Source organism: Chrysochloris asiatica, unplaced genomic scaffold (assembly GCF_000296735.1).
Source record: "Chrysochloris asiatica unplaced genomic scaffold, ChrAsi1.0 scaffold00228, whole genome shotgun sequence".
In the NCBI taxonomy this organism is placed as follows: domain Eukaryota; kingdom Metazoa; phylum Chordata; class Mammalia; order Afrosoricida; family Chrysochloridae; genus Chrysochloris; species Chrysochloris asiatica.
The window spans coordinates 240,096-251,434 of record NW_006408746.1 but is presented as its reverse complement, the minus strand read 5'-3'; the positions used below and the strand labels follow the sequence as shown (position 1 = coordinate 251,434).

The window sequence follows — 11,339 nt, the reverse complement described above, 5'->3', positions numbered from 1 at the left end:
TGTCTCAATCAACTTGTTACTTTGATTTTAAAAAAGAAGGTGTAAAAAGTTCATTCAATCACTCAGAAGGCAATTGTGGTGGGGGTAGTGTACTGTGGAGTTGGTTCCTACTCATAGAGACCCTATATAGAGTTTCCTAGGGTGTAGATCTTTAAAGGAGCAGAAAACCTCATCTTTCTCCTGTGGAACCACTGGTAGTTTCTAACTGCTGACCTTAAGGTTTACAGCCCAATTCTTAGCCACTGTGCTACCAGATCTCCCTAGAAGGTAAGTATTGTCACTTATAAAACCAGAACAGGAAACAGATGAGGGAAGGAAAGTCAGAGTTGAAAGGGCAGAGCAAGAAAGGACAGTCATTTTCAAAAATAAAATTAACAAGGTGGATGTTCCAGAGAGGGCTGTGAAAAGGACAGGTGGACCAAAGTCTGTTAGTCAAGTAATGATTCAACTTTTAAATTATTCTCTTGTTCTTTGTTGGTATTTTGTTTGTTAAAGTCTAAGATATGGACTTGCTGACCCTTTGTTAATAAGAGCCAACAGGAAATCTAGGATCCCTTCCCTCCCACGACCTGCCTCCACTGAAGCCACCACCATTGCCTCCTCTAGTGTGTGGACTCAGGATGACAGGGTAGCCTCTTTCTGAGGTTGCTGGGCTTGTAAATGCTTCAGTATCTTTTAGCTTTCTACGGCTCTAAAGTGTTTTTCAACTATTTTGCATACATGGCTCAGTGCACTCCCATCTTTGCCTTTTATAGTTTTCCACTTGATATGGGGGTATAATAACAATTTCTTCCATGTCAGTTTGTTGTACTGTGGTGGATTGTGAGTTGCTACAATTCTGGAAGCTATGCCACTGGTATTTTAAATGCCAGCAGTGTTCACTCTTGTGGGCAGGTTTCAGATGACCTTCCAGATGAAGACAGACTAGGAAGAAGGAGTGACAAACTACTTCCAATTATTTAGTCACTGAAAACTTTATGAATAGCAGAGAGATGCTGTCAGATATAGTGTGGGAAAATGAGTCCCTCAGGTTGGAAGTTACTCAAAATGTGACTGGGGAAGAGCTGCCTCGTCAAAGTAGAGTTGACCGTAATGACACAAATGGAGTAAAACCTGTGGCAGTAAAGCCCACTGGACCTTAATTTGCTGTTGGGGCACAACTCAAAATGAAGAGAAACAGCTGTAAACATCCATTAATAATCGGAACATGCAATGTACAAAGTATGAATCTGGGAAAATTGGAAGTTGGCAAAAATGAAATATCTTAGGCATTAATGAGCTGAAATGGACTGGTATTGGCCATTTTGAATCTAAACCACATGGTTAACTATGCTGGGAATGACAAACTGAAAAGGAATGATGTTGCATTCATTGTCAAAAACAACATATTCAGATCAGCCATGAGGTACAATGCTGTCTGTGATAGGATAATATCCATGCAACTACAGAGAAGAACAGTTAATACCAATATTATTCAAGTGTACACACCAACCACTTAAGCCAGTAAGGATGAAATAGAAGAATTCTACCAACTTGTACAATCTGAAATTGAACAAACATGCAATCAAAATATATTGATCATTACTGGCGATTGGATTGCAAAGGCTGGGAGCAAAGAGGAAGGATCAGTAGTTGGAAATATGGCCTTGGTGATAGAAATGATGCTGGAGATCACATGATAGAATTCTGCAAAATCAATGATTTGTTCATTTCAAATACATTCTTTGAATAACATAAGAGAAGACTGTACACATGGACCTCACCAGATGGAATACATAGAAATCAAATTGACTACATTGGCAGAAAGAGACGATGGAAAAGCTCCATATCATCAGTCAAAACAAGGCCAGGGGCAGATTGTGGAACAGACCCTCAACTTCTCATGTGCAAATTCAAATTGAAGCTGAAGAAAATGAAAACAAATCCACAGGAACCAAAATATAATCTTGAATATATCCCACCTGAATTTAGAGATCATCTGAAGAACAGATTTGATACATTAAACACTAAAGACAGAAGACCAGAAGAGTTGTGGGATGATATCAAGAACATCTTGCAGAACAAAAGTAAAAAAGTCATTAAGAAGAGAAGAAAGAAGGAAAAAGTCAAAATGGATGTCAGAAGAGACACTGAAACTTGCTCTCCAGCATAAAGATGCTAAAGCAAGTGAAAGAAATGAGGAGGTACAAGAGCTGAACAGAAAATTTTAAAGTTCAGCTCTAGAAGATAAAGTCATATATTACAACAAAATTTGCAAAGATCTGGGGTCAGAAAACCAACAAGAAGAACACGCTCAGCATTTCTTAAGCTGGGGGATAAAGAAAAAATTCAAGCCTTGACTTTTGTTATTTAAGGATCCTCTGGGAAAATTATTGGATGATGCAGAAAGCATCAGAAGAAGATGGAAGGAATACACAGAGTCACTGTACCAAAAGGAAATGGTTGATGGCCAACTATTTCAAGAGGTAGCATATGATCAAGAGCCAGTGATACTTAGGGAGGAAGTCCAAGGTGCATTGAAGGAATTGGCAAAGAACAAGACACAAGGAATTGATGGAATAAAAACTAAAACCTTTCAAGAAAGTGAGGCAGCATTGGAGGCACTCACTCATCTCTGCCAAAAAATCTGGAAGACAACTATCTGGCCAACTAATTGGAAGAGATCCATATTGTGCCATTCCAAAGAGAGGTACCCAGTGGAATGCAGACATTATCAGATAATATCTTTGATATCCCATGCAGGTAAAATTTTACTAAAGGTAATACAGAAATGGCTGCAAACATATACTGACAGAGAACTTCCAGAGTTTCAAGCAGGATTCAGAAGAGGCTGTGGAAAGAGAGATATCATTGCTGATGTCCGATGGATCTTGGCTGAAAGCAGAGACTATCAGAAAGATGATTGCCTGTGCTTTATTGACTACACAAAGGCTTTTGATTGTGTGGATCATGACAAGCTATGGACAACATTGTGAAGTATGAGTAGTCCGGAACACTTAATTGTGCTCATGAGGAATCTGTGCATGGACCAAGAGGCAGTCATTCAAACACAACATGGGAACACTGAATGTTTTATAATTAAGAAAGGTGTGTGACAGGGTTGTATTCTTTCACCATACTTATTCAACCTATATGCTGAGCAACTAATACGAGAAGCTGGGCTCTATGAAGAAAAACGTGGCATCAGGATTGGAGGAAGACTCATTAACAACCTGAGATTTGCAGATGATACAACCTTGCTAGCTGAAAGTGAAGAGGACTTAAGACAGTTACTAATGAAGATCTAAGAACACAGCCTTCAGTATAGATTACATCTCAAGGTAAAGAAAATAAAAATCCTCACCACTGGACCAGTAAACAACATTCTAATCAATGGAGAAAAGATTGAAGTTGTCAAGGACTTCATCATTCTTGGATCAACTGTCAACACTCATGGAAGCAGCAGATAAGAAATCAAATGATTTATTTCATTAGGCAAATGTGCTGCATAAGACCTTTTTGAAGTGTTGAGGAGTAAGGTGCACCTGACCCAAGCCATGGTACTTTCAGTAATTTCATATGCATGTGAAAGTTGGACAGTGAATAAGGAACATTGTGGAAGAATTGATGCTTTTGAGTTATGGTGTTGGAGGAGAATATTGAAAGTGCCATGGGCTGCCAAAAGAACCAACAAATTTGTGTTGGAAGAAGTACAACCAGAGTACTCCTTAGAGACCAGGATGGCCAAACTTTGTCTCTCATACTTTGGACGTATTATCGGGAGAGACCAGTCTCTGGAGAAGTATATCATGTTTGGTAAGGTGTAGGGTCAGAGAAAAAAAGGAAGATCCCCAGTAGATGGATTGGCAAAGTGGAAGCATCAATGGGCTCAAGGGTGGCAAGAATTGTGAAGCTGGCCCAGAACAGGACAGTGTTTCGTTCTGTTGTACATAGGGTCGCTATGAGTCAGTACCAATTCTATGGCACCTAATAACACCAACAACAGCTTTATATGGGGGTGTAGTAATCATTTCTTACATGACTACAATGGTTTTTTCTTGCCATTAAAATTTTAATAATCGTGTGAATGGCCTGGAAAAACTGCTGGCTCTCTAGGGAGACACCAACACTGATTGCATTGGCTTGGTTCAGCTTCTCTTCCTTCTCTATTGGTACTTTGCTGGCAAGCAAGCCCTGAGTGAAGCTAGAGGAGGAGGGGTTTCTGCTTGGTCATTAAGTGTTTCCACTTCTGAAACATACTGTAAGTTTATGAGCAAGATGTCTGCATGGTTGGGCTTTCCACTTGAAGAAGGACATTTTAAAGCTAACATTTTGGACTTGTAGTCAAAAGCTACCACCTTGCCCTGAAGCTACTGCTCCTGGTACACCCTGAAGGACAGCTGGCTTACAATGCTGAAGTATTTGCTTGGAGAAGTAGTCATCTTGGATGAGCAGCAGTGTTTGGTGGCCATGGTGGCCACAGCAGAGGATGAAAGCCTCCCTATTGCTTTATACAGACTCAGCCATTCACTCTGACTTATCCCAGGCTGTTTTTGGACATAATACAATCTTCCTTTTACTGGGAGAATGGAGTAGATGGTTTAAGGGGAAAGAACTATTATTTATGCATTTTGCCAGTTTATAAAAACTGAGATTAGCTACTTTAAATAACTCAATTTTTTTTTCCCCCCAGAGGTATCCTTAGTATAATACTTATGGGTGATCTAAGATTTAAAGATTTACTAATTGTAAAATGCAACAGAGGATATGTTTACAAAATTGTCTAAAAAAAGAAAGAAAATCGACAAAAATCTATACAGTGATGGATATGAAATTTAAATCCTAGCCCTTTTAGTTTCGAAGTCCAAAATCAACAGTCACTAGCAGATGGATCAAGGCAGATAAACAATTACTGTCCAGTCACACATGTCCACTCAATTGAGGAGCAAAGACACAAACATTTGAATAATAACACAAGGGAGGCTGTCACCTTCCCTCCCTCCTTCCCACAACATTTTGTATGTATTATGTGATACATAACCTGGATAAGATACATAACCTGATAAACAGTTAGGCAAATAATATAATGTGAGATTGAAATAAAAGCTAGAAAGAACAATAAAGTAGGGCAAAGGGATATACAGTTCTTTGTGGTAATCAGGGAAGACCTCTCTGAGTTTGTGACACTTAAGTAGAGACCTGAATGTGTACAGACATAGACACCTGGTAGGAAATCTTGTAGGTAGGAGAATAGCATATGCAAAGTCCAAGTTGGAAGTTGGGTTAGCTTGTTATCAGAAGGTAATTGTGTCTAGAATAAGAACAAAGGCATGATGGGACATAAGACTGGAGAGGTTACAAGTAGATGGGTTCAGGAGAGGTTTGTGGGCCTTGGAAGACTTTGGATTTATTCTGAGTGTGGTCAGAAATCATTAGGAAATTTTGAGCAGAGGAGTTATAGAATCTGACAACATTTAAAAAGTATAATAGTCACTGTGGATATTGTGTGACTAAACTGTAGGGGGCAAGAATGGAAACTGGAAGCCCACTTCAAAGTCTGCTGGTAGACAGATATACACCTGTAATGAAACCCCTGCAGAGATGGTATTGAAACAAGTATTTCAACATTACATTCTTCTTCTTCTATATTCATATCTTTGGAATCTGTTTAAAGTAAATTGCTATTTGTGCCTTTATTCTTTTCCTTTAAACTTTTCTAACTATCTAGATTTTTTTTTCCCACCTAAACCAAGTTATATATTGTTCCACTTATCTCAACAGAAGTGGAAAGGAATCAATTGCTTTGGTTTCCTGAAAACAGAAACTTAACTGGAGATCTGAAACAAAATGAGCTGGCATTAGAGTGATGGCAGGCCAGTCTGCCAACAGCACCCTTTCTCAGTGGCAGCAAGCTGATGCTTAAAATGTCCAGGACAAGGGCCTGTGTTTGTAATCAACTTCAAACTTGGCCTATTTTTCATTTAGATAGTACTTGATCTCCTCCAGCTAAAATGGATGATTGGATTGGAACTATTATACATCAAATGCCACTAAGAGCTATTAATATAGGTGGAATAATTGAGCACCCAGACTTGTTGGCAAATGTAACTACTTTACACATCATTGTAAATTGTTTTCCAGGCTATACTAGCATTCCTTCAGCCATGAAAACATTCAGATATATAAAAAAAAGATGCATCTTGAATACTTAACCATAAAAGTAAATGAGATTGCTTTAGAATGCTCTGTTAACACTAGAACCATCCACACATGGAAATTATTACCTACCCTGTGTTTGTTTAAATGCTAGTAGATGTTGTTGTGCCAACTTTGCTGTCTATTAGTATAATGCTTACTTCTGTGCAAATGAGTGAAGAGCACAATACCCTTCAACATCAGTTTTGCAAACATCCCTCCCTTCCCTCTTAAAGAACAAGTCTTTCCCAAATAACATTGCTACAATTTGATATCTTCCCTCTAATTTGCAATATACTTGGGCTTAGTAGCTGTATTATGTTTATGGATAAATACTCTCACATTGCTCCAAGGAACCAAATTGTTGGAATGATACAACACTGGAATGCTGGATCTTAGATAAATCTGAGAAGGGTTTTAAGCAATGCAACTGACTTGTCGAAGCTGTTTTTCCATTTGGATGCTATTCTCTATTCAAATCTAACTATCCAAGTCTTTCCTGCTTTTCAAGGTCAAATTCAAATCTCCTCTTAACTAAGAAGTTTTACTTGTTATCATCACTCTTACATCCCAGAGTAAAATTATGAGAATGATTATTGTCTTAGTAACAGTAGTTATATTATATTATCATACTGGTATTGTGGTGGTGGTGTGCCATGGAGTTAGATCCTACACATAGTGAACCCTGCACAGAGTTTCTGAGGCTGTAAATCTTTATGGTAGCAGAAAGCCTCATCTTTCTCCAGCAGAGTGGCTGGTAGTTTCTAACTGCTGAACTTGAGGTTAGAAGCCCAACTCATAACCATTAATGTTCATTTAATATTTATTCAACTATAATGTGAGTTAAGTACTATTATCCTGCTTTTGTGTATGGAGAAATTGGCATAAGAACATGAATTAATGTATCCAAGTTATCACAGTTAGTGGGGTAAAAGAGTCAGAATGTGAACCCAGGTCTGTCTGATGCTAAAACGCATTCTACTATACCCATGTGCCTTATAGTACTTTCAATGTGCTTAGCTATAGACTAAAATAAAGTTGCTTGATATGTGCAACTGTGTCAAGGGTGGGCTTTCAGTTTATTTGTTGTTGTTAAGTGCCATCAATCTAGCACATTAACTCATAGCGTGACACCAGGACTGAATATACAAAGAAGGAGGTGTCTTTGCCTCAGGAAGCTTGTACAAATTGACAGATGTGGAAAGAAAGATTTCTCCTAACATTACATGAGGTCTTCTGGAAGTCTGTAGACTTCCAGTGTGGGAACATAAAAAAAAGGAGACAGTTGTCTCTTCTACTAGTAGAAGTTGGGGTAAGTGTGAGTAATAGCATATGTTTCTTTGTACAGAGAAGATGCCAGAGCTCTGAAAGATGAGCAAGAACTATGCAAACTTGAATCAAGGGAGTGAGGTTGGGAAATGGGCATAAAAGGAACAAAAAATTCCAATCAACAAATTGGCACTAGAATATGAAGCATGCCCAGGTATGCTACATAATGATAAATGGTTCAATGTGATTGAATAATGTACTATTATGGCAGGGCAGGGGGATAAACAGAAACAGGTTAGAGGGGTGGGCAGAGATCAGAACAAGGGCTTCTTGAATCCTTCACTGATATTGTATTACACTCATTGTTTTCTATATTATTAGGGATGAGATTGTAAAGAGTGTGATGTGATCCCAAAACAAAATATTCGACTTAAAATTCTGCCAGCAGCATGGGGATTTATTTAAAAGGTATTAGAACAGTAGACAGGGAGAGTCCTTAGGGCACAATTGCAGTTATCCAAGCAAGGGATGATGAGAGTCTCAAATAAGTTAAGAGTGGTTGCAATGGAAAAGCAGTCCTTAGAGTTAAAACTAGTATACAGTGTTTGACAACTGACTACCTTGAAAGTTTTATGTGGGCAGGAGAAATCTCTTTGCACTTGTTGGCCTCACCACACAGCCATTGCACACTGATCCCCTTTTCTTATGCCTGCAATGCTGAGTTTCATTTGATATAAAAACACTGCAAAGAATGTGAGTGGATATGGTTACACAGTATGTGAGTTCTATTTCAGTTGATCTGCTCCAAAGTAGAGTGAAATTTAGTCCTGTGTTCTTCAGTGTTCTCATGTGGGTAGAATTACCATCATCATTAGTTAGTATTGGAAGCAGTGATTCACAGATGAAAATAACTTTAGAATTTGTAAGAAAAGCCAGGAGGGAAAATCAGCAGTATTACCAAAATAATTTTTCTAGCAGGTCTCTGGCTATTTATCTTTTCATATAAGTGAAACTGAAATACATTAGCAAGTGTAAAAACCATTTAAGTGTTTCAAGTTCTTAACCGTGTGTCCTTGAAGCTTGTAATATTTGTGGTAGGGAGTTCCGCTGCTGTAAATCTGTGTTGACAGGTGTAAATTTACACTAATAAATTAATAACATAAGGAAGAAAAACAAACTCCAAATCCTAGGAAGCTGGATTAGCTATAGAACTAATGGTATCATGAAAACATAGATCAAATACCTTCTGATTGATTTTCCCTCCTGATTAGACTAAGCTGTGTGCAGATGAAATTATATCACTTGATATTTTTCTTACCTGTGTTTTCCACTTATTAAACTTATTCATCATGGCTCTCAATATATAAAGGTCTATTATAAAGGTGAACTAAATTTTTTTTTTACATGGATAGTATCTCTCCTGGGGGGTTTCCCATTTGCACTTTGAACTTCAGCAAGGTTGCCCCCATTTTCAATCTAGGTTTCTTATAAAATTTTTAACATTTCAGTAAGTAAATGTTGTTTTGTAGCTCCTTTTCACCTCTTTACTTTTCAGCTTCCTTGCTCATCTTGGATCACCGTTTGTTCTTGATAAAATGTCTTGGCTCATAATCGGGGTAATTTAACCTATGCTGGATGAATAAAGACAAATGCCTGCCCTTACAGGAAAGAATAGTTGTTTTAGGGCTGAGGTTGGATAAAAGAAGGAGATGTTAGTATACTAAACAGACATGACTTATTGTGACAATGGGAAGTGCCTCACCTGACACATGGTATATTACTTCATATATACTGGTTGTCTTAAAATCATTTTGGTGTGGATTTTAAGGATTTTTGTCTTAAATTTTATGAATCAAGAACAATGCATTTAAAAACAATATCCATCTTAAAAATCAAATTTAGAAGAACAGTCTTTATATATTTCTTTTCTAAAAAGAGAACCCTACAAAACCAATCACTATACCGTAATGGCTGATGTGCATACTTCTCATTGTTATATTATTTTCTCTACCTTTGTTAGGTAGAGGAGGAAACTTGTTTGCATAGTGGTTAAAGTAAACCGCTGCTAACAAAAATGCAAATGGTTCAAACCCACCAGTCACTCCATAAGACAAAACACGGCAGTCTGCTTTTGCAAGGATTTACAGCCTTAAGATCTGCTGTACTAGACCTCTGTAAAGTGTTCAAGATTGAATACTAAGGTATGCCTGACACAAGTCATAATATTTTCAAAAGTCTCATATGCATGTGAAAATTGGACAATATATAAGGAAGATCATAGAAGAATGATGCATTTGAGTTATGGTGTTAGAGGAGAATATTATAATGGACTGCCAGAAGAACAAACAAATCAGTGTTGGAAGAAGTACAGCTAGAATGCTCCTTAGAAGCCAGAATGGACAGACCTTTTCTCTCGTAGTTTGGACACTTTACCAGGAGGAACCAGTTTCTGGAAAAGTACATCATGAATGGTAAGTGAAAAAGAGGGAGACCCACAACAAGATGGGTTGACACAGTGGCAACAGCAATGGCCTCAAGTGTAGCAACAATTGTGAGGTTAGTGAAGGACCAGGTAGTGTTTCGTTCTGTTGTACATAATGTCACTATGATTTGGTACCAACTTGACCACACCTAACAACAACAACAACAAATCCTATGTGTCAATTCTACTCTGTCCTATAGGGTTTTCAGTGAGGAAGAATTTATTCAATGGTAATGGGTTTAATTGGTTTGGTTGGTAGGTGAGGTGAACTAGTGAACATCCACTACCCTCTAGATTCCTGGACTGCTCTGTCTGTTCAGGTTGACTGCACAAGACACTCTATCATCTCCTACTGTTCTGTGTGCAGTTTGCCTGGGTTAGTTTCCATTGTTGCCATAACAAATCTTCATAAACTTAGTGGCTTCTAACAGCCCTAATTCATTATCTCACAGTTCTGTAGGTCAGAATCTGCGTGGGGTCAACTGGGTTTTCTGCCTAAATTTTCACAGGCTAAAGTCAGTGTGTTGGTCAGGCTAGGTGCTTATCTGGAGCCTGTGGGGAAGAACCCATTTCTTGGTGCTTTCAGATTACTAGCAGACTCCAGTTTTAATGCAGTTGTAGGACTAAGCTCCTATTTCTTCTTGGTTTACTGGCTGCCCACTGGGGTTCACTCTTGGTTCCAAGGACACATGCGTTCTTTTTTGTATGTCACTCTCTGTAGTCAAGCCAGTAGTGATGCATGGAATCTTTCTCATTATTCCAATCTCTCTCACATCCCCTTCACTTTTCTTTTAAGTCACTAGCTATAAAACGTCTCTGTTTTTAAGAGCAATGTTATTATATTGGATCTATCTTTGTAGTCCTAGGTAATCTCCCCATTTTCATGTTGCTATTGTTGCTAAATGCCATGGAGTTTGTTCCAACTCACAGCGTACCTGTATAGGGTTTCCAAGAAGCAGTTAGCGGGTTTGAATCACCCAGCTTATGGTTAGCATTTCAGTATTTTTCCTATAGTGCCACACATTTAATGTTGTTGTTGTTGTTGCTATCTTAACTGCTATGGAGTGTTGATTCCTACTCATAGCAACCTTGTATAGGGTTTCCAAGGAGCGATTGATGAGTTTCAACAGCCACCTTGTGGTTCAAAACAACATTTGGTCTAGTGCTTTATCCTATAGCAGCACACCAGGATTCCATATTTAAGGCAGTAACTTTAATTACATATGCAAAGTCCCTTTGTTGGGTAAAAAGATGCATTGACACATGTGATATCTCATTATTGTCACATATCCAGTCATTAGTGCAGGACATCTTTTAGAGATCATTTTAGAAATTCTGTCCACCATACCCCCTAATAAGGAAACTGCCAGAAAGAGGCTTATTCTACTGTATTGGGTTTCTGTAGCTAATAACC

At 38.3% G+C, this 11,339-nt stretch overlaps 1 pseudogene; it reads right to left on the bottom strand.

Annotated features, from left to right (window-relative positions):
• Positions 1-615: 615 nt before the first annotated feature.
• On the bottom strand, positions 616-4,451 carry LOC102810546 (annotated as a pseudogene).
• Positions 4,452-11,339: the final 6,888 nt, after the last annotated feature.